Source organism: Camellia sinensis, chromosome 2 (genome assembly GCF_055761805.1).
Source record: "Camellia sinensis isolate YWXY chromosome 2, ASM5576180v1, whole genome shotgun sequence".
NCBI classification, from domain to species: domain Eukaryota; kingdom Viridiplantae; phylum Streptophyta; class Magnoliopsida; order Ericales; family Theaceae; genus Camellia; species Camellia sinensis.
In genome coordinates, this window is record NC_138962.1 from 178,819,031 (window position 1) to 178,839,909 (window position 20,879).

Consider the following 20,879-nt stretch of genomic DNA (forward strand, 5'->3'; position numbering starts at 1 on the left):
AGAATAACCTCAGTTGGATTCACATGAAGTTTGCAAGGCCAATCTTCATGACCAAAATCACCTATGGTTTTAGACCATAATCAGTCCCAAAACCCAATGCCTATATGGATTACAATAAGCCACTAAAAAACATAGCCCATAACCCAACCATTAGCAACCCACACTTTAGCTAGGGGAATTCTATTGACATCCAACAATGTTTAAGTAAGTCTAATTTTTCAGTATATCTTATTAAATTATTTATAATTATAATTTATTTTCAGTACATCCTATTTTTTTTTTTTTAAATTACCCTTTTGAGGTACATCCAAACAAAATATATTAAAAAATTCAAATTACTTTTGAAAAATCTTTCTTTTATTCACATACATATAGGGAATATGACCAGGAACCCGACACCGGTGAAAGCGACATCGGCAAAGGAGGACAGCGAGGGTGAACTTCATGTTTGGACTTTCAAAACTGAACAAATTAACTTTGTTCATCTATATACTGCCGAACAAAGTGAATTTATTCGGTTCTGAAAGTACGAACAATAATGATAAAAAAAAAAAGCTAAATATTTACTTTTATGTAGGAAAAGCACAAAAATCAATTGTATTTTGATATTTATGTGAATACTTATCTCCTCTTTGATGGGTTTCTTCAAAAAATTATTTTGATTATTACTCTCATATATTGCTTGATTTTATTCAAATTTTCTTCTATTTGTAAGTGATAATATAATTAAAAAAAACAATGATATTAATGATAATGGTAAGTTTTGGTGTGGAAGATTGAAATTTTGGAGTGAGGAAGAAAAAGATGAATAAATAATTGAAACTTAGAAGAGAAAATGAAAATATTTGAATGTGAAGAATACGTACAAGTGATTAGGGTATATCATAAGAAAAAATAATATTTTATTTTAAAATTTAATATGTGTTGTCTTTATTAATAAATTCACATTAAAATATAATAAAAATTTTAATCAAGCATACTAAATAATTTTTAGATTCAAATATAATGGATTTTTTTATAACCCCTCCCCCAACCAACAAAGCCCATGCATGGTAGGCCCAACCTAAAGCTCCCATGAAAATTGGAGATTTTATTTACTCCCATAAAATTAATCATCAATGCTTTTTATTAAATTATTTAAATATATAATTTACTTTCCACGCACCTTCTAGTTTTTTACAAATTACTTTAATAATATAATATTTTAATTTTATATTACATTCAAATAATAATCTTAATATAAAATCAATTCAAAAAAATTCTTTTTCTGTTCTCAGCCGCAACATCTTATTCTCACATCTCAATTATGTCATTATCTTCTCACTCTTTTCATTATCAATTTTCTAAGAAGAAACACATTGAATCCAAGTTGAAGAAGGAAAAGGGCGAAACGAAAGTCGGTGTGGTTTGGTTTGGAAGTGAGTGCACTGGATCATCGTCACTACAGGAAATAAGGGTTTTTGCGGCGTTTTTTTAACGGCGTTTTTTTAAATGTCATTTTTGTTAATATTTAACGACGCTTTAAAAACGTCGTATATTTCTATAATTAAAACGACACCGTTTTATAATAAAGGGCGTTTAAAACCGCCTCCAATTGCGGTACCCCACACGCGCTATTTGGAATCTGAGAATATAAGCCTTTTGTAAACCCTCAAGCCTTCAGACATAAACAAACATTGAATCTTCGCCTCGCCTCTCTCTCTCTCAATCCTCTCTAAACCCTTATTTTGAATATCACCTTCAAATCTCACAGATTCACCGATTTCGAAGCTCCACCGCCACCACCATCTTCACCCACGACGTAGCGAGATTCACCGATTCAAATCTCATAGATTCATCGATTTCAGATCGATCTACACCGCCACCGCGATTTCGATTCAGATCGATCTGCGATTTCGATTCTCACTCTAGATCTCTCTCTCAGAGATTCATCTTTGATTTCATCTCAGAGCGATTTCGATGTCTCTCTCTCGATTTCGAAGCACCACCACCACCACCATCTACACCAGCGAGGTATTGATTTCTCTCTTGGCACTCACGCTGGTTCCATTTATATTGTTGATTTTCATCGGCAATCGCTTCTTCTCCGTGTTTTGTTCTGATTATCAATTTGTTGTTTTAACTCTCCAATATTTGTCTCCATGACTCCACCAACTTCACTTGGAAATAAGGGAGTTAGTTGAACTGAACTAATTTTGGGGCTGTTTGTTGCTTTTTTCAGTGGCTTAATTTGAGCTGCTCCACCCCCCCTCTCTCTCTCTCTCTCTCTCTCTCTCTCTCTCTCTCTCTCTCTCTCTCTCTCTCTCGTTTGCTTGGGGAAGGTATCATGAATCTTTTGCATTGGGTGGGATCAATTTTGGGATGGAAATACGTAAGAGCATGAGGCAGAGTTCTTGAGATTATGGTTTACACGTGTTTAGTTGACTGTGGTGCTTAATTAATTTAGGTTTTTATTTTCAGGAGACTGCCCATGAAAAGAGCCAAAAGTACAAGGAACGAAAATCTGTCCTTGGGTGGTTAGTAGATAATTGTTTTGATGAGTCGAAGAAAGAGATATTTGCTATGAAACCAACCTTGGAATAAAAACATAAAATAAAAAAGAAAAATAAGTCAAGGAAATTAGGAAAGCGTATTTTGACAACACAACTTAAAGTATGAAATAGTTTTTTCAAAATATAGTTTTGAAGAATTTTACAATAAGTTAATTGAGTTTTACAGGTAGGTATGAAATTACATTTATGGTTTTATGATAGTTGTTAACTTCTATTGAGCTATGAAATTACTTTCCAATTCCAATTCCAGTATGGTATTCTAGCGGCTTTAACTTTACAGCTTAATTCCGACGAACGGTCTCCAGCAAGAAAAGGTTAGTTCTATTTTTCACTTCACAGCTTTACTTGCTTAAAATCGGTTGTTTTTGCGTCCTTGAAATGTCTCTTGCTCTTTGCACTTGTTTGTGGTTTGTTTACTGAAATCGAAACTGCGAATTTTTGTATTTAGTTTTTAAAATTTCAGCTTAATTTGTTGGGATCTGGTATAGATACTATTGTCGTACTCAAGATACCGTAATGGCGGCTTTGATACTTCTAGCTTGAAATTAGGTTTTGAGTATGTAGAAAAACCGGTATGATGGAGTACCGGTAAAGCGATATTACCTTGTTTACAACTCTTTTCAAATTTTTTATTTTTTGTTTGTTTGTTTGTTTGTTTTTGGAGCTTTATTTGTTTAACATTTATTATTCAGTACTTCTGCTTTTAATATTTAATGGCTCAATGCACTATTGATTGTGATACCAATATAGATTTCATATTAGATCCTTGTTCTGTATAAGATTGGAGAGAAGTGAAGATATAATAGATTTTAAACATGATATAATTGTTGTTCTGGTCTCAGGCTCTTAAGGGTGAAAAGAGATAAATTAATACTGAGCGAAGTCTATAAATTGAATAGAATGTTTTGTGGGACGTAATAGATACTAATATAAGTTGCAACATGAAAAGAGATAAAATAAAGTACGTTTAGAACCTGTACGTAACACATTTGTTATAATTTCTTCTAAAAAGCTCTTCCATGCCTTTGCTTTATGGAGAAATCTACACAACTTTGATATTGTGCATTAGAGTAGATTTTTTGTTATGCCATGTTTCATTTCAGATTGGCTTGTGTTATTCTTTGCCTGACTAGAACTGAAGGCTTCTACGTTATTCTACATGGACTAAATTCTTAAAAGAAGCTATTATTTATCCAGCCCAATAATATTAATAATTTCTTTAATTGAACTATTTATTCTAATAATATTTAATAATTTCCATAACTTATACTAATGTGAACCCAGCTCAATATTCAACAAGAACCATCTAGAATTAATTCCTACAGAAGAGAAGGGTACAATGAGACCGAGACAGTGCAACTTCTGAGCCAAACCCACATTCAATCTCCGAGTTCACTAAGACCCGGGCAATTCGTCAATGAGAGTGAAAACTCAATGCTTCACATGTTTTCACCCTCATCAAACTATCAAGTCTGTATTGAAACCCATTTCATGAGTTGGGTATAACTGGGTTAATTAATTAGACCGGCTAATAAATTGTTTTAATCGTGTGGTTGTAGGTTCAGTATCTTAGCAGCAGCAGCAGCAGCAATGGAGGTCAAATTGGAGCCACCACCGAAGGCAATCACCTCTCCCTGTCAATGAGCAACAATCAGCAAAGGCCGTTCATCAATCCTCCGCAACTGTTTGCAACTGCTGCAGCATCATCAGGATTCCCACAGCAGATAACTAACCGACCCCAAAATTGGCTACACCAGAAAAATTGATTTTACTCTCTGATGAGACCCTCTTGACCCAACTTTTTGTTTTTTGTTTTTTAAATCTTTATGTAACAAGGCTTTTGGAGTTTGTAAGCATGTAAAGATTAATGCTTTGAGCTTATATTTCTTCATTTGTGTGTTTCTAAAACCGTACATATGCATTATTATTAAGGCTGCCTTCTTATTTATTATTACATCAATAGGTCCTTGTTCATATTAAATTTAAAATTTAAGAAAATTAAAAAAAGGGGATATCACGGCGTTTCTGAAAACGCCACCTAAAACTCTAAAAGCTAACAGTAAGTTTTTTAAAAAGATATGGCGGCGTTTTGAAAACGTCGTTAAAATGATAGTGACGTCATAGTACCTTTGGTGGGATATTTGGCGGTGTTTTTAAAAACGCCGCCTATAGTCATATAACGACGTTTTTTAAACATCATAAAGCTATAGCGACGGCCGCAGCATCGGCGCTTGACATTAAACGTCACAAAAAGAATTAACGACGTTTGTTGTACCTATAGCGGCGTTTTGTAAACGCCGCTAAAAGCAGATTTTCCAGCAGTGCGTAGAATAGGTAAAATCCTCATTTCATTAGTTTGGGATAGTGGTTTTAGGTTTTTTAGCGCCATAATGTTTGATTTTACCCTCTGATGGCTTGTTCCACCGTCTAGTGTTAAACAAGATTGTTTTATTTAAATTTTTAAATATTTATTTTTATGTTAAAAAAATATATAAATATTGTGTTTTTAATATTTATGTGAATACCTACCTCATCTTTGATGGGTTGATCCAAAAATCAGTTTTAATTATTATTCTTATCCATTGATTTTGTTTAAATTTTATTCTATTTACAAGTAACTACATAATAAGAAATAATAATATTGATGACAACAGTAAATTTTGATAGGATGAATTGGAATTTTGAAGTAAGAAAGAATAAAAAAAAGAATAATTAAAATTTTAGAAGGAAGATGAAAAGACTTGATATAAAAAATACCTATAAGTGATTAGGATGTATTATGAGAAACAATATAATATTTTATTTTAAAATTTAATATGTATTACTCTTATTAATAAATTTATATCAAAATATAATAAAATTTAAAATTTTAACATTTTAATTAAGCATATTTATTATTTTTTAGTGCAAATAAAATCACCTTGAAAACACACTTCGTACATCTAGTAATACACAGCACAGGTCGTGGCCCAGCAAAACGATTACCAAACTACAACAATAATCAACCATGGGCTAGTTAAAAAAAAAAAAAAAAATCACCAACACCCATGTGCTTCTTGGGATCAAATAGGATGGTTTAACAAATTAAGTTCTTCACAGTTTGGCCTCACCAGCCCATATTTAAACAAGCAAACAAATCTGTACATTATTGAAGGAAGACCCACGTGACACTCTACAAAACAGTTACTCTAAAGGACAAGTTTTCAAAGACAAAACCAGCCCATGGTTTATACCCCACTGTTTTCTTGAACAAAACCATGGGCCAACAACATAACCGATTTTGCTCCACAAACTTTAATTCAGCAATATTAGGAATGGAGATTGATCAATAAATCTTATATTTTAGATTTATAATCTACATAATTTTATATTTTTTTTTATGATCCATTTAGTCCTTTTAGGTATATAATGACTCATTTGTGCGTCACATTGGAGTGCCACAATTGGAAAAAAGTATTCTAAAGAGTTTTTTAGTATCATATCATACCCGTCACGTTAGAGTGTCGTATTTGAAAAAAATATATTAAAGAGTTTTTAATTTTTCTAAAGTGTCACATCATCCCGCCACGTTGGAGTGTCATATATCATGTTTGAAAAAAGTACACTAACTAATTTTTAATTGTTTTTAGAGTATCACATCATACCCGCCACATTTAAGAAAAGTACACTAAAGAGTTTTTATTTTTTTTGAAGTGTCACATCATACTTGTCATGTTATCAAATTTGAAAAAAGTGTATTAAAGAGTTTTTTTTTTTTGGAATAAAAGTTTTAGAGTGTCACGTCATACCCGCCAACATTTAGAAAAAGTACATTAATTTTTTTTTAATTCTTTTGGAGCGTTACATCATTGGAGTGTCACGTTAATACCGGCCACATTGGAGTATCACGTCATACATATCACATTAATAAAAATGTATCACTGTGTACCAAAATACTACCAAAATCAAAAATAGGACCACACAGAAATAAACTCTCCACTAATAGGACTTGACAGATCAATAGAAAAAATTTGGAACTAATTGGAGTACTTGTTTGTGAGATGGGATTTATTGGTAAATATCCCTATTACGAACTCAAATCTAATAATTTATAAATTATTTAGAATTATTGTTTTATGATTCAGATTTAGGTGGCGTTTGATAAAGTTGAAATTTGGAAATTGAAGACTGAAAATTAAGTACTAAAACTTGAATGCTGAATTTTTTAAGTTGAAAAACTGTTCGATAAAAATTTAAGTGCTGAATTAAAAATAAATTATTTGATATGTATAAGATAAAATTTGAAATTTATTATTTTTAATTTTTATATTGTGATGGTGGTGGTGATGGTGGTGTGACATAGTGGTAGTGGTAGTGGTAGTGGTGGTAGTGATAGTGGTGGCGGCAACGTAGTGGTGGTGGTAGCGATGATAATAGTAATAAAATAATGGTGATGTTCGTGGCAATAATGACAATGGTAATGAAGGTGATAGTAGTAGCGGTGGTGGTTGCGACGGCATGATGGCGGTGGTGGTAGTGGTAGTGGTAGCAATGACATGGTGGTGGTGGTGATGGTGGTGATGGTGGCGATAGTGGTGGTGACATGATGGTGGTGGTTGTGGTGGCAATGGCGGTGGCAATGGCAATGGCAGTGGCAGTGGCATGGTGGTAGTGGTAGTGGTAGCGATAGCGAGGGCATGATGGTGGTGGTAGCAGTGGTAGCGGTAGTGGTAATGAGTTTATAATTGTTTATATCAATATTTATATTTAATATTTGTAAATTCAGTCAGAATTAAGTAAATTTTATATGACTTAAATTTTTCTTAAGTTTTAACCTACATTTTAAGAGGCACTTAAATTTTTAAGTGATATCAATTATGGTTATCAAACGAGCTTAATTGATTATCACTTAATCAATTCAGTTTTAAGTATTGAATCATGCTATCAAACACCCCCTATGTAACGCCCTCATTTTCATGCCCAAATGGTAATACAATAATCATGGGCATTTAAAGCAAAACTGATAATAAATCTCCATACTTGCATTACATGATATAAATAGTCTTCATGTGATAATATAATTAATCCAAGAACAATTAATTAAACAACAAATAACTCCAAGGGTTTACAAGTTTCCAAGGCTTGAGCCTGGTTACACAAAACGATTATTCAAACCCACACATACAAAGCCCTTGGCTTACAATCAGAGTCACAGTAAATGAGCACATTATGCTCTCTACACACATTTCCACACCTTCAGTTAGGCGGAAACACCATATCTTTTCCTGCACAAAAATCCCGTAGGGTGAGCATAAAGCCTAGTAGGAAATTCTTAACAAAGTATATACATTTTATACAAGTCTCAAAAGATGAAATGCACGTGCCATGCTATGCCCTTTTTGAACATAAAACACACCTTCATTTTTTTCAAAAACCATCATGCTCAATGATGTCATACAATTTCAATTGTTAAAAACTTAACAATTTATTTCAAGAGCAGTAAATACGTCTCTGGTAATCCCTAGGCTGGTGTCTGCAAGTAGACTATACGAGTATTACCAAATTGACATTTTTACCGGTATTAACCGGAAGGCTCGACACCTATCCGCGCGGATTTTTTGATCTTTCACCTCGGACCGGTAGGCCAACTTATTCTACACCACCTATCTAGACTTACCAACATATTTACCCCAAAACTATTTCATGAAAACTTATTTCTCAACATTCTTTTCTCAACGCAAGTTTTCAAATCAACCTTCAAAGTCTAATGTAATAAAATGAAATGATATGCCAATTTCACAAGATGAACATAAATACTTTTATTCCAATTCATCATCCAAAGAATAACACAATTTCCTCTTCTCAAATATTCTCAATAGTTTAGTCATTTCAAGACTATATCAACATTTTGAATAACCATTTCTAAAATGAACAACAATTCTCATAATCCACAAAATTAATCATTTATACAAATATAAATAAGAAATTTTATAAACATTATTTATTTTGGCACACAAAATTAAATATAACAATATTATCCATGGATTTGCAATCTCTTTTAAAATCTCCAATTTCTAGGTTTTCTCACCGAACTACACAGCTCAAATCTTTTGACAGAAAACTCTCGAAAATCATCTTTTCTTCAATCAACAAAGATCAAAACCCATGAGATTATTTTAAAAGAACAAGAGACAAACCCACTTTCAAAATCGTTCAACTTCTTAAATTAAAATAAATTTTCAGAAGCTATCAAAGGGTGATTTCGAAAAACCATCTAGATCTTGCAAAAATATATATATAACTCAAAGAAAATCCCTACCTCAAGTTAGAAGAGGAAACAAGCCAAAAATCCAATTTTTCAATTTTTGCCGGATTTTGATCTCCACCGATCAAAATGTTGCTCTCACCAAGATCCTCACTTTGGCTTGGCGTTGGGATTGTTGAAGAATTTAATAACAAATGGCTGATTGCTAGGGTCATTGTTAAAGAGAGTCACAATAGGGGTACTTGCTTCTTCAACAAACTCCTCAAGAGCATCCACATTAAAATCCTGGAAATCAACAACAAACTCATCAAATGGCTTGAACAACCTGACTATAGGACCAGTCACTGATGATTCCCCACGAGGCAGGAGTTTTGCATCCAATGTGTGACCAAACTCATAGTCAGACCGCAATTTCTTAGTAAGAGCTGTAAAGTTCTCAAACTTCTCTCCAGAGAATTCTAGAAACACCCCAACAACAATAATCTTTTCGCCATCTATAAGAGCATTAGCATCTTCTGCGGATTTTATTTCAGCAGACGCAGGGCCACTTTGCTTCTTTAAATAAGCAACAATACCTTCAGCATCCCGAGGTCCTTTGTATTCTTGAATATGCTTCTTTCCATTTCTCAAGATCTTAATTGTGGGGAGACCACTAATCTCAAATCACTTGTAAGTCCCTTGTTCGTTTCAACACTGGCATCAATTTTTACTAGAGTGACTAGAGGATCGTGACTACTGAGTACAGATGCAGCTTTCTTATATTCTACAGCAAGCTTCTTGTAGTGGCCACACCATGGAGCGTAGAACTCGACGATGATGAAATCGTGCTTGTTAACAGTCTCGTGGAAGTTAGAGTGATCTAGATTCAGAACGAACTCTTTCGACTCTGAGTCCTCGGTTTTAGAAGCAGATGTGTACTCGGTTTTAGAAGCAGATGTCCCTACGATGAGAGAGAGAATGAAGACAAACATGCATATCCATAACCTAGATGCCATTGCTGTTAAGCTTTCTCTCTCTAAAAATCCCCTTCTCTTTCTCACCGAGAACATTTTGAGTTCGAGTGGCTCTAATGATGATCTCAGTGCGTATTGGAGTGACCCTGACCTCGACTCCGGAGTACCCATCCTCTGCTAGCTCTCTCATCAATACCTCATTCAGCTCCGCAAAGAACACTCCATCAGCTACGAACTTTCTCTTCTTGTTCATCTGAGCTGCCATGCTTAGAAATTGGGCGCCCATGAGGCTTGACCCTTCTTTGAACCTTTTGAACCTTATCCAAATAAGTTTGAATTTGAATTCAAAACCTATTTGGATAACCACTCAAGATATCTATATCTATCACATCAACTATAACTGATATGGATAGATATCTTATATATCCGATATAATATGGGATATGGGTGATTAAGAGAAGAATAACGTATGTCATATGTTTTTCCCATATACTAAGTTTCTCACCCATATACTGACTCTCTCCCAAAATACAACAATCAAGAGCCATTTTGCACTGTGACTTGTGTGGGTGATATTCGTCTGTAATATCACTCCATTGATGGGTTGATTGATCAGATTTAGATAGCACAAGATTTACCCACGAGGTTCTATCATCTAAAAGTATGATTTAAATATTTTTTCCGCTGCATTATAATGCTTTCTGATTTACATTGGTATCAGAGCCTATATGGGTATTTTCGTGCTTATTTTTATACGATAAAATATGTGTATAATTTTATACAAATATACATACACATTATATGCATGAAAATTAGATTGAGAGTGTGATACATCTCATTTTTATGTCCATTAAATGTCATTTTTGAGACCATAAATGTATTTATTTTGGAAAATGGAGTCTGACAGTACAAAAATCGAGCCAGAAAACAACCTGGAAGGCAGAGCGTGGGCTTCACGCGCCACCTGACGCCGTGGGAGGCTTCCACGCGCTGCCACGCCCTTTCACGCGCCTCCACGCGCCAGACCCAATTCAAACGCGCTTCCACGCACCGTGCGCTGAGCCGCGTGTGAGCCACCGCCGAGCCATCTCTGAGCTGCCGCTGAGCCGCGTGCTGAGCCATGTCGTTTTTTCTCCGCAGCTCAGCTGGCTTGGCTGCTGGTACTAAGGCGCTGTTTGTTCTGTTTTGAATTCTGAATCACGTTAAATGGTCATAATTAATTCGTTATAGCTTCGTTTTAAGCATAGTTGGTATTGTTAGATTCAGAATTATATTTTCTATCTTTTGTAAAATTTTCAAAATTTTATGAAAATAAAAAATATTTTTCCTGAAATAATAATTCATTATTTCTGCTTTAAAATGCATCTAGTGTTGCATGATTAATTTTCTGAGGCTGAATTTTTTATTGTAGACTATTGTTGTAGTTTACTATTTACTGGTATGGTTATTGCATTTTATCAGATTCTGAAATATTTATTTCTAATTTTATGTGTGTTTATTAGTTATTTAAAATTCCAGAAAATACCAGAAAATTTCAGAAAATTTCAGAAGTGATATACTTTCTGTTATGGCATAATTTGAATATTAAATACAGCATATTATTATTTTTTGCCTAGAGTTTCTAATATGTTGTAATTAGAATAGCATGATCAATTGTTATTTGTTTAAATTCCATTATTAATTGTGACATAGCATGAGTTGATTGTGAATCTACATTATGATGCTATTGTATGGAATTAGAATATTTTATCATGCTTTTAGACATGCCATAGTTAGTGGGAGGTTGTTCGGTTGAGAGAAATCTTTGTAGATTTACTCCCGAAAATCAATATTTTGCGCATAAATTAAATTGAATTTTAAATAATTGTCACCTGTGGCGCAAGAGATGATTACGAGCATAGCGGATTTTCGATCTTGCGACTTGTGTAATATTGTCACTATTTAATTTAGATTTTTGCGGCAAAATTATATTATGCTAATCAAATTAATCCCAATGCGAATTTCTCTCTATATTGATTTAGCTTATGGAAGTTAATTTGGTTGACCTAGACTTAGTAGAGATGTTCAAATGTGAACAATCTAATCCCATTATTTAGATGAGCAAAAGTCTTGAAGACTTTTGGTCAAATCTTAATTGAGCCAAAGTAAAGAAATATGACTCAAAGTCGTCGTGTTTTTATTGCCTTGTTTGGCATAATAAAAACTAATGTGTGCGCTATGGTTAGTGGCACGCTACGTAGTTTTGGTTGGCGAGTTTTGGAGTTATGAAATTAGTAAGCCCTCAATAGATCTGTATATGATCTTGACTAATGAGCTGCGTGGATTGACTTTGTAATTTGACTTGTAAATAATGTTACATCATTGGATAAAGTAACATTCAAGAGTCACGTCATCCAAGAAATGCAAGCTTAAATAAATTAGTCATTAAGTGTAAGACGAGTAACCAGTATGAGCAGTGTTTTGCTCTCTACCCAATTATTGGGACTGGATAGAGCAAAATTTCATGCACTATAATAGTGTGCGTTGAAATATCACATGAAGTTAAAAGATTAGCGCTTAGAAGCTGCAAAATCTATTAACACTAAGTGAAAAGATTAGCGCTTAGAAGCTGCAAAATCTATTAACACTAAGTGAAAAGATTAGCGCTTAGTGGCTGCAAAATCTATTAGCATTGCCAACTTGTCTAAGTCTGGACACTTACTGTTTTCACACTTGAGTGTGAGACATGAGGAGGGGCTTCTTTGTATGATTTCTTAGCTAGGCTAACGTTTTTTGAATAACGTTTACCACTAAGCGCAAACGTTGTAGCATAGTAATGAAAAGGTCAAGGCCGACAAGGTTGTTATGACTCTAAGAATTTGACGCATGGCTCGTGAAAGCATTGTGTTGAATTAGACTCTTTAGCCTAATTCGCGCTTAAGTTACTTCAGGAGCTGTCACAGTTGATAGCTTATTCTCTCCTTCTTGTGGATAATAGAATTAATTGCAAGTAACTATGAAGCGAAAAATAGATATGGCAAGAGGAGTATCATCATCTTTCAACTAGATGCATTAAAGTGTATGGAGAATAAAATTGACTTAAAGGTGCAGGGGATTAGCACTTACTAGTTAAATTTGCGACTTAGGCACACTTGATATCTCCAGGACATCCTTTTATGATCTAGTGAATATGAATTAGTCGTGAGTCATTACCTAGTTGGGCATAAACCTTTAAAACTTGTCTTCGAGAACTCACACATTAGGATGATTGAAATTAGTTTATAACATTGGTCATGAACATACTTAATCACATTAATGAGAAGATGAATGGAAGTTTTGAGTAGGCCCTCTTGGGCCCCACTCGCTTGTGACATCCTGCTCTCAGATGAATGTGTAACTTTGTTCGCAATGGTTGCGCATAAGTAAGTAGAAAAGCCGTAGAAGGTCATTTGTATTGGCGCATTTAGTCCACTATGATATTTGTGACTAGATATGTGTAAGGGCATGATAGCTAAGTCTCAATCTCGACACATTTATAGATTACGATACGCATCTGAGTCAAGACTATTTGATCTCTCATAAGTCAAAAGTTTTGAGATGATTTTTGACATAGCACATATGAGGTTGAGATCAATTAGATAACAGCTTTCGTGTTTTTAGTTTTGACCAAGGTGGCGAGTATCTATTTGAGTTATTTTAGAAAACTCTGTGAAGAGAAATGGATGCTTAGAAAATTGATTATTCCTAATACTCAACAACATAATGGTGTAGTAGAGATAAAGAATTAAGTATTGTTAATGTTAGGTGGATGATGGCGCAAAATGTTTCCCAATTGGGAATTGCACTTTAGTTTGTTGCCTATATCCCTAACTAAGTGCCCTTCATATCAGATTTTACACTCCATTTAAGTAATGGGTTAGCAGAGAGCCATTTATGGGCGAACTGTAACCATCAAAGCAGCTTATCCTTATTTTACTTCTCATAAGGTTGCGAAGTTAAGACCTAGGGTTCTATAGCGCATTATTGTATGCTGTCTTGTAAACACATAGGGTCACGTGGTGCATTATTGTATGCTATCATGTAAACCCTCCGGGTCATGTGCATATAGGTAAGCAGCTTTGTGGGAGTGTAACTAAGTCACATAAAGTTTTCTTAGTAAAGGTGACGTGAATAGAGTTTTTGGAACTCTATAAGATAGAGAATTCTAAGCATAGCGCCCTATGTAGCCTAGTTGAGAATGGAAAGAAATTTCCAATATCCTAGGGACAATGGGAGCGATGTGCCTACTAATGGATTACTCCATTAGAGAAGAATTCTCCATATTCTTAGTTACGTGGTAGCAAATGTGAAAATTTTCCACGTCATCACTGGGTGATTGAAAAGGAAACATTCATGATTGCTCCGCAAGATAATAAAGAGCATAGGATAATGCCAAAGGCTCTAGTCCCCTATTTTTAGAAAGTGGATTAATGTTGCGCAGTTTAAGACAAAGTCTTTGAGGATTAACCATTTCTATAATTTGGTTGACTTTCCATTATGACGCGAAACTGTTTAAAGTTATGCGTAATTTGGATAGTCATTGTTGAGGCATAAGGCTCGCTAGATACTGAAAAGTCGCACCATTGAGGAAAGTGTAGGCCATGAGAAGACTTCCTCCTGGGGAGTGAGGTTATTTTGACTTAGGCTATGATTGACATAAGTTCGGAACATTGATTTGTGGACATTGTGACCCAACTTTCTCGTTAAAGAATTGGATAAGTAGATCCGTAAGGATTTACCTTCTGCTTTTATGGTGAAAAGTTAGGAGCGCAAAAAGGTTGCTAGTTCCAATAAATCTTTTACAGCCTAAAACAGTTATCCAAATAGTGATTCTTAGATTTCGTCAAGCCATAATAGGCCAACGATGATCGATGAAGACCACTGAGGCATGATCAATGGTCCAAAAGAAGTTTTTCCTTAGTCATTATGAGCCAAGTATTTACAAGGTTGTCGCCACCTAGGGTGGGCAGTCCTCTATTTTAGATATGATGGACATGGGTGATGTAATTTATATGCTCGGATGTACAATCCTTAGGGATTGTTTTGGGAAAATTCTTGGTTTGTCTTCGATGATTTACATAAGGAATATCCTAGAATGATTCTAGATGCAAAATTGCAAATCCATTGGCTTACCTATTGGTAAAAACCAGAGCCTTAGCTATTGAGTGAATCATCGGATTGTCTTTGGGAGAAACAGATGACCTATATTCCTTGATTTTTTGTTGTTGTGGGAGCCTGAAGTACGCTATGTGGGCGTATTTGACATGATAAGTGTTATCTTTGGTAAATGGTCAACTGGGTTGTTTAGACATTGACCTTGCTCATTAAACTGTGGATAGAATGCTTTACTAGTAATATATAAATTTGCCCCTTGTAAGATTCAATGCGCTAGTTGGGCGCATCCAGAATGAACGCAAATTGGTCACCAAAATATCTTTAGAGAGGTAATTGTGCAAGAGGTAGTGATCTTGAACCACTTCATGTGAGGCGCAAATGGTGGATTCCGTTGTATATGCTTATCGCAAGAGGTGCTGATAAGGCTTATACTTGGAATCTAGAATTGCGCAGACTGTGGTTGTGTTTTTTTTAAAATCGATCACTTATTTGTTATGAGATGATGGGATGTTGACACTATTATGGTTTGTGTCATAATGATTAGTAAATGATGATGTCAGCAGGCAAGATTGGCTCACTCGCACAAGCAATCGCCTTTGGCGCTTGGGAGCGAGCAAGGATGAGACTAGTGGTTTATTTTTATTTGGAGCCAAGAAGGGCTTAAATTATCCACTATGTATGTCGCCTTGGTTACAACCAAGATGAGGTCGTGTTAAGGACCAAACATGGATGTTAGTACCCACTTTCCATGTTGTGCCTATTATGATTAGCCAGATGCGAGATCTCATTTGGCGCTTGGAAGGCGAGCAAATAGAGAATTCGGGTTAGGCACTAGAAAGCGACTAGACTAATATCTGTACGGTGTATCGAGTATGACGTCACTCTTTTGGAAGAGTTACTCCACCGTAGCATGTATTCATACTATATGTACTTGGCGACCGAGTAATGAGGTGAGAGAATGGATCCCTGTTTTCCTCACCGTATGAGTCTTACATGTCATTATTGATATGACTTTCATTTATGTACCATTTTGTGACTTTTGACTATGTCATAAGGTAAGGGTTGATGTTCTGCTACTTTGGTATGTTGCCTGTGGTCATGTATGATTCGGCCTTAAGGGACATCACTGGGAAAGCGGTCAATCCTAAACTAAATGACATAAGGGCAAAGGGAAGATCATCTAGTATTACACCACTGTTGTATATTCATTGCCGGCAACTCCCATCGCTCTGTATGAGAGGTGGATTGAGTGTGAATATATTACAAGAATTAAGAGGGTCAAACATGTTCTTTTTGAGGGATTAGAGATGTTTTTTTGGACCGGTGTAATTAGATGGGTCTGGGGTATATGAGACACTATTTTTGTTCCTTTTGGGTTGATGTCTCTATGCTGGCTCATTTTGAGTTTCTAGTATAGAGCTCCCACATACATGTGTTCTCAGTAGTCGCACGGTGCATTGGCTAGTATGAGATTGTTTATTTTTTGGGAGATTGAGATAGAGATATGGTAGTGTCATGCCAACTCATGTGCGAGTGGGAGATGTTAGAAATTAGGCGCCCATGAGGCGTGACCCTTCTTTGAACCTTTTGAACCTTATCCAAATAAGTTTGAATTTGAATTCAAAACCTATTTGGATAACCACTCAAGATATCTATATTTATCATATCAACTGATATAGATAGATGATATAGATATCTTATATATCTGATATAACTGATATGAATAGATATCTTATATATCCGATATAATATGGGATATGGGTGATTAAGAGAAGAATAACGTATGTCATATGTTTTTCCCATATACTGAGTCTCTCACCCATATACTGACTCTCTCCCAAAATACAACGATCAAGAGCCATTTTGCACTGTGACTTGTGTGGGCGATATTCATCTGTAATATCACTCCATTGCTGGGTTGATTGATCAGATTCAGATAGCACGTGATTTACTCACGAGGTTCTATCATCTAAAGGTATGATTTAAATATTTTTTCCGCTGCGTTATAATGCTTTCTGATTTACAGTTGGCTCTCTGTGAACTTGTTAGCTCTAAGCTTCACATCCTCTTCCTTGCTCTCCATCGAGAAACTCGGGACCTACTAATCTGAGGCTCCCTTTGGGGTTCCATCTCAACCCATAAACCAGAGTTTTCGCTTCACTCTCCTCTCTCACTTGTTCTTCTTCTTCTGAAGAAGACACAGATGAAGTTGACTCAGTAGGCTCATTGAGTTGTTATGGCTTTTGGATCTTTTAAAACATATGTGCCTTGATCTCTTCTCCCTAAAAAAAAATATTTCTTCACACTCTGTATCTCTCACCATCGAAAACATCATCATATTCCACCCCTTTTGACCCCACTCTAGCATTTTTTTTTTAATAGCCCCACACCAACACTCACTTATCTCTTATATTTTATTTTATTTTTCTTAAACACTTCCCCACCGAAAAGTGAGCAAGTCCCCTTCAAATAATTTTCCACCACATTTTTATTTTATTTGGGTCTTTACACTCTATTTTGTACATGAATCTTACACTACACAAATTCAATATCCACCACACAATCTCTCACCCTAAAAAATCTAGGTGGTTAAATCTAGAACTCAGACTTTTTCAATCCAATAATGCTACAGACCTAAACATAAAAACTCAGAATTATCCAAAATTTTACATTAATGGCTCAGATTCATTTCATATATAAACCCCCACATACATTCACTTTACCCAAAATAATCTTGACAGGGAAAATTATTAGGCACTCTCAAAGTATTACGTAAACATACTCCCTCACCACCTCATATTCCTCAATTACCAATACAAATAATTAATGCCCCAATGTCTCCATCAATCATACTACCATAGAGTATCACGTGACCATACTCACGAACTACTGAATAATCACCCTGTAACAGGGTCAACTCTAACTTTTTTGAGACACAAAGTGAACTTTCAACATAGGACCTTTCAACATAGTATACATTACAATAAGAAAAATGATTAAAATAATCTAAACTAAAGTATCAATAAAAAATGAACAAACTATAACAAAAATCACTTAAACATCATTCTTCTTGCATTTTTAGCTATAAAATTACTAATCTAGTTCGCATAATCCAACTTATAAGGCAAATCATTTTTGATGGATAAAATTGCTAATCCATTTAATATTTCATTTAACATAGTTGAGCAAAGATAAGATTTTTTTTTATAAATAAAATTTATTGAGAAAAAGTATCCAGAAGATGCTAAAGAATATAAAAATTTTAATTTGAAAATAACAACTGTAAGTAGTATAATCAATCGTATTTTATATATAATCTATACATTTAAAAAATAACCATTCAATAATTTCGAAGAATTCACCACATCAGTAAGTTTTTTGGTTTCTTTCGATAAAAAGCAACTATCTATTAGTTTTAATAATTTACCACATCAACCATCTATTAGTTTTAAATCATAACTGAATTTTGTTGAAAATCGTTAAATTCTAGTAAGATTTTTTTTTATAAGCTAACATAATAGTTAACAAAATTTTAAAACTTTTTTTTAATCAAATTTTTGGAACCTAAAGCGGCGGCTTTGCCAACTTAGAGCATCTCTAATGTTAATTGTCAGAATAGCATTGTCAAAACTATAATTTAGTATGCTACAGTAGTAAAATATCAAATTATACTAATGGTACTCTAATATTGCAATGCCATTTTGGCATATTCCCAATTAACTTTTCCTCCTATTTTTAAGGTGGTGTTTGGATATAATTTTTTGAGTGATTTTTTTTTTCTTTTTTTCTTTTTCTTTTTGTCTTTTATGATCTTTTTAAAATTCTTTCTTAAAAAAAAAAAAAAAATTAAATATTTACAATCGACCACAAATATAAAAAAATTTAGAAAACAAAAAATATAAATCCACCCCACCATTCACATCCAACGGCTCACAGCCACCTTGCTTTTTCTCCCTCATTCACTCTTTTCGTTGGCAAGTAGTCGTCTCTATCTCCAATCTCTCATCTTTCTCCCTCATCTTTTCCCTACCACCACCACCAGATCTTCATCACTACAACCACTTCCCTCTTTCTTTCTCTTTCTCTCCATCTCTGTCTCACACAATCCCAGAACCACGCCCATGTTTCTTTATCTTTCTCTTCATCTTCGGTGAAGATCAATTGATGAGGATCACAGTTCACAAAGCATTATTCGATAGAACATAGGATTTCGGCTTCATCTTCTCTAACCCTCTGTTCTATCTCTCTCTCTAAACCCTAGCCCTTGAAATCGAAACCCTATTGTATCTTCGATCTATGTATGAAATAAACCGAAACCCTTGATTGAATCAAGTCGAAACCCTTGAAATCACTTCATGAAGAAGATGAAACCCTTGAAATGAAACTCAGAGCATCCAAATTGGCTTTCTGAAGAAGAGGAAAATGAAGAAGATGAAGCCGACTCTTTAGAATGCTGAAATCATCTGAAATTCGTCAACCATCTTCAAATCCAGGTATTTTTTTGGGTTAAAATTCGCTTCAGATTTCTTGAGATTTGTTAAGATTATTTGAAATTTGTTTGAGATTGCTTCAAATTTGTTTGAAATTACTTGATTGTTGTTGTTGTCTGATCTGTTGAGCAAGTTTTGGTGAATTTTGCTAGCAAAAAAAAAAAAAAAAAAAAATGCTAAACTTGTATAAACAAATGAAAAATTTATCTATAAATCTCATATTGAGGAATGAAGATCTATTTATTCCTAAGGATTTTCTTATAGACCAATTAGGCTCATTGATTTTGGAAATATAGATTTAATATATTATTTGGAAATTAGATTTACGGTTATATACCCTTGTTTCTATTATGTTTCATTCTCTTTTTTTCTTTTGTGCTAGAAAGCACATAATCTATGAGAATCAAATTTGGGATGATTTTTATATGAGAATCTTTTTTATTTAAAAAATATTTCAAAAGAATACAAAAATGACTTGAAATATGAGATTTTTCAAACATTTCAAAAAGAGTACAAAAACTCCTTAATAAAATTTGGACAAATGTATAATTTCAAACTGTAATACTCCAAAAAAAATCTTTAGTGTTTTTTTTTCCAAACGTAATACTCCAATACAACACTCCAATACAACACTCCAAAAAAATTCCTTAGTGTAACATTCCAATGTAATACAAAAAAAACCTCATTAGTGTACTTTTTTCAAATGTAACAATCTATTGTAGCACTCTAAAAAAAGGATGTGGGACTCTTCAAACCATTCCAAAAGAAGTATAAAAATGCATTAATAAGCTTTGAGCTAATGTATAATTTCAAACTGTGAGTGCTATATTTGAAAAAAGTACATGAGGGAGTTTTTTGGTGTTTTGTGTGTGTTACACTAAAGTGTTATGTTTGGGATTACATTGATTGGAGTCTTACATTTGAGAAAAGCACACCAAAGAGTTTTTTAGTGTGCTACATTGGAGTATTAAGTTATTGGAGTGTTACATTTTTGTTCATAATGTGAGATTTGTTCCAGAAGGATGGAAAATCCAAAACCTCTATAGTGCAGATTGCCCAAATGTGTAATTTTACATTTGGAGAAACTCATTTTATCCCAAAAAAATTAAATCCAAACATGTAAGTGACTATCCTTTTTGTATAATTTTCACTTTAATGGGACATTTGGATTCATAAAAAAAAAGTAAGGACACAAGATCACATTTTGGGATTTATTGGTACTTCACCCTAAACAAATTGGTGAATTCTAAATTATTTGTTTTGGAGTTTTTTCTAGGAAAGGATGAGAGAAGAGGGGAGGGAAGGAAGGAAAGCAGCTGGTTTTAGGTGAGCTGGCAGATTTGGTAGCTACCAAAGCTTGTGCTAACTTTGACACAAGATTTGGCAAATACCAAATTTGGCAGCTGCTATAGGATGCCATTGGAGAACTCATCTTTGCCCAAGTTGCCATATTTTGGCAATAGCAAGTGTTTTAGCAATCCATTGGAGATACGGTTAGTAGAGTAAT

At 34.3% G+C, this 20,879-nt stretch overlaps 1 protein-coding gene and 1 pseudogene across 1 annotated transcript in view; one reads left to right on the forward strand and one right to left on the reverse strand.

Moving 5' to 3' along the window:
* Window positions 1–20,879, forward strand: part of LOC114256870 (uridine nucleosidase 1) — a 240,550-nt gene that overhangs the window by 77,668 nt on the left and 142,003 nt on the right. The window lies entirely within an intron of this gene.
* On the reverse strand, window positions 8,947–9,791 carry LOC114304085 (protein disulfide-isomerase pseudogene; annotated as a pseudogene).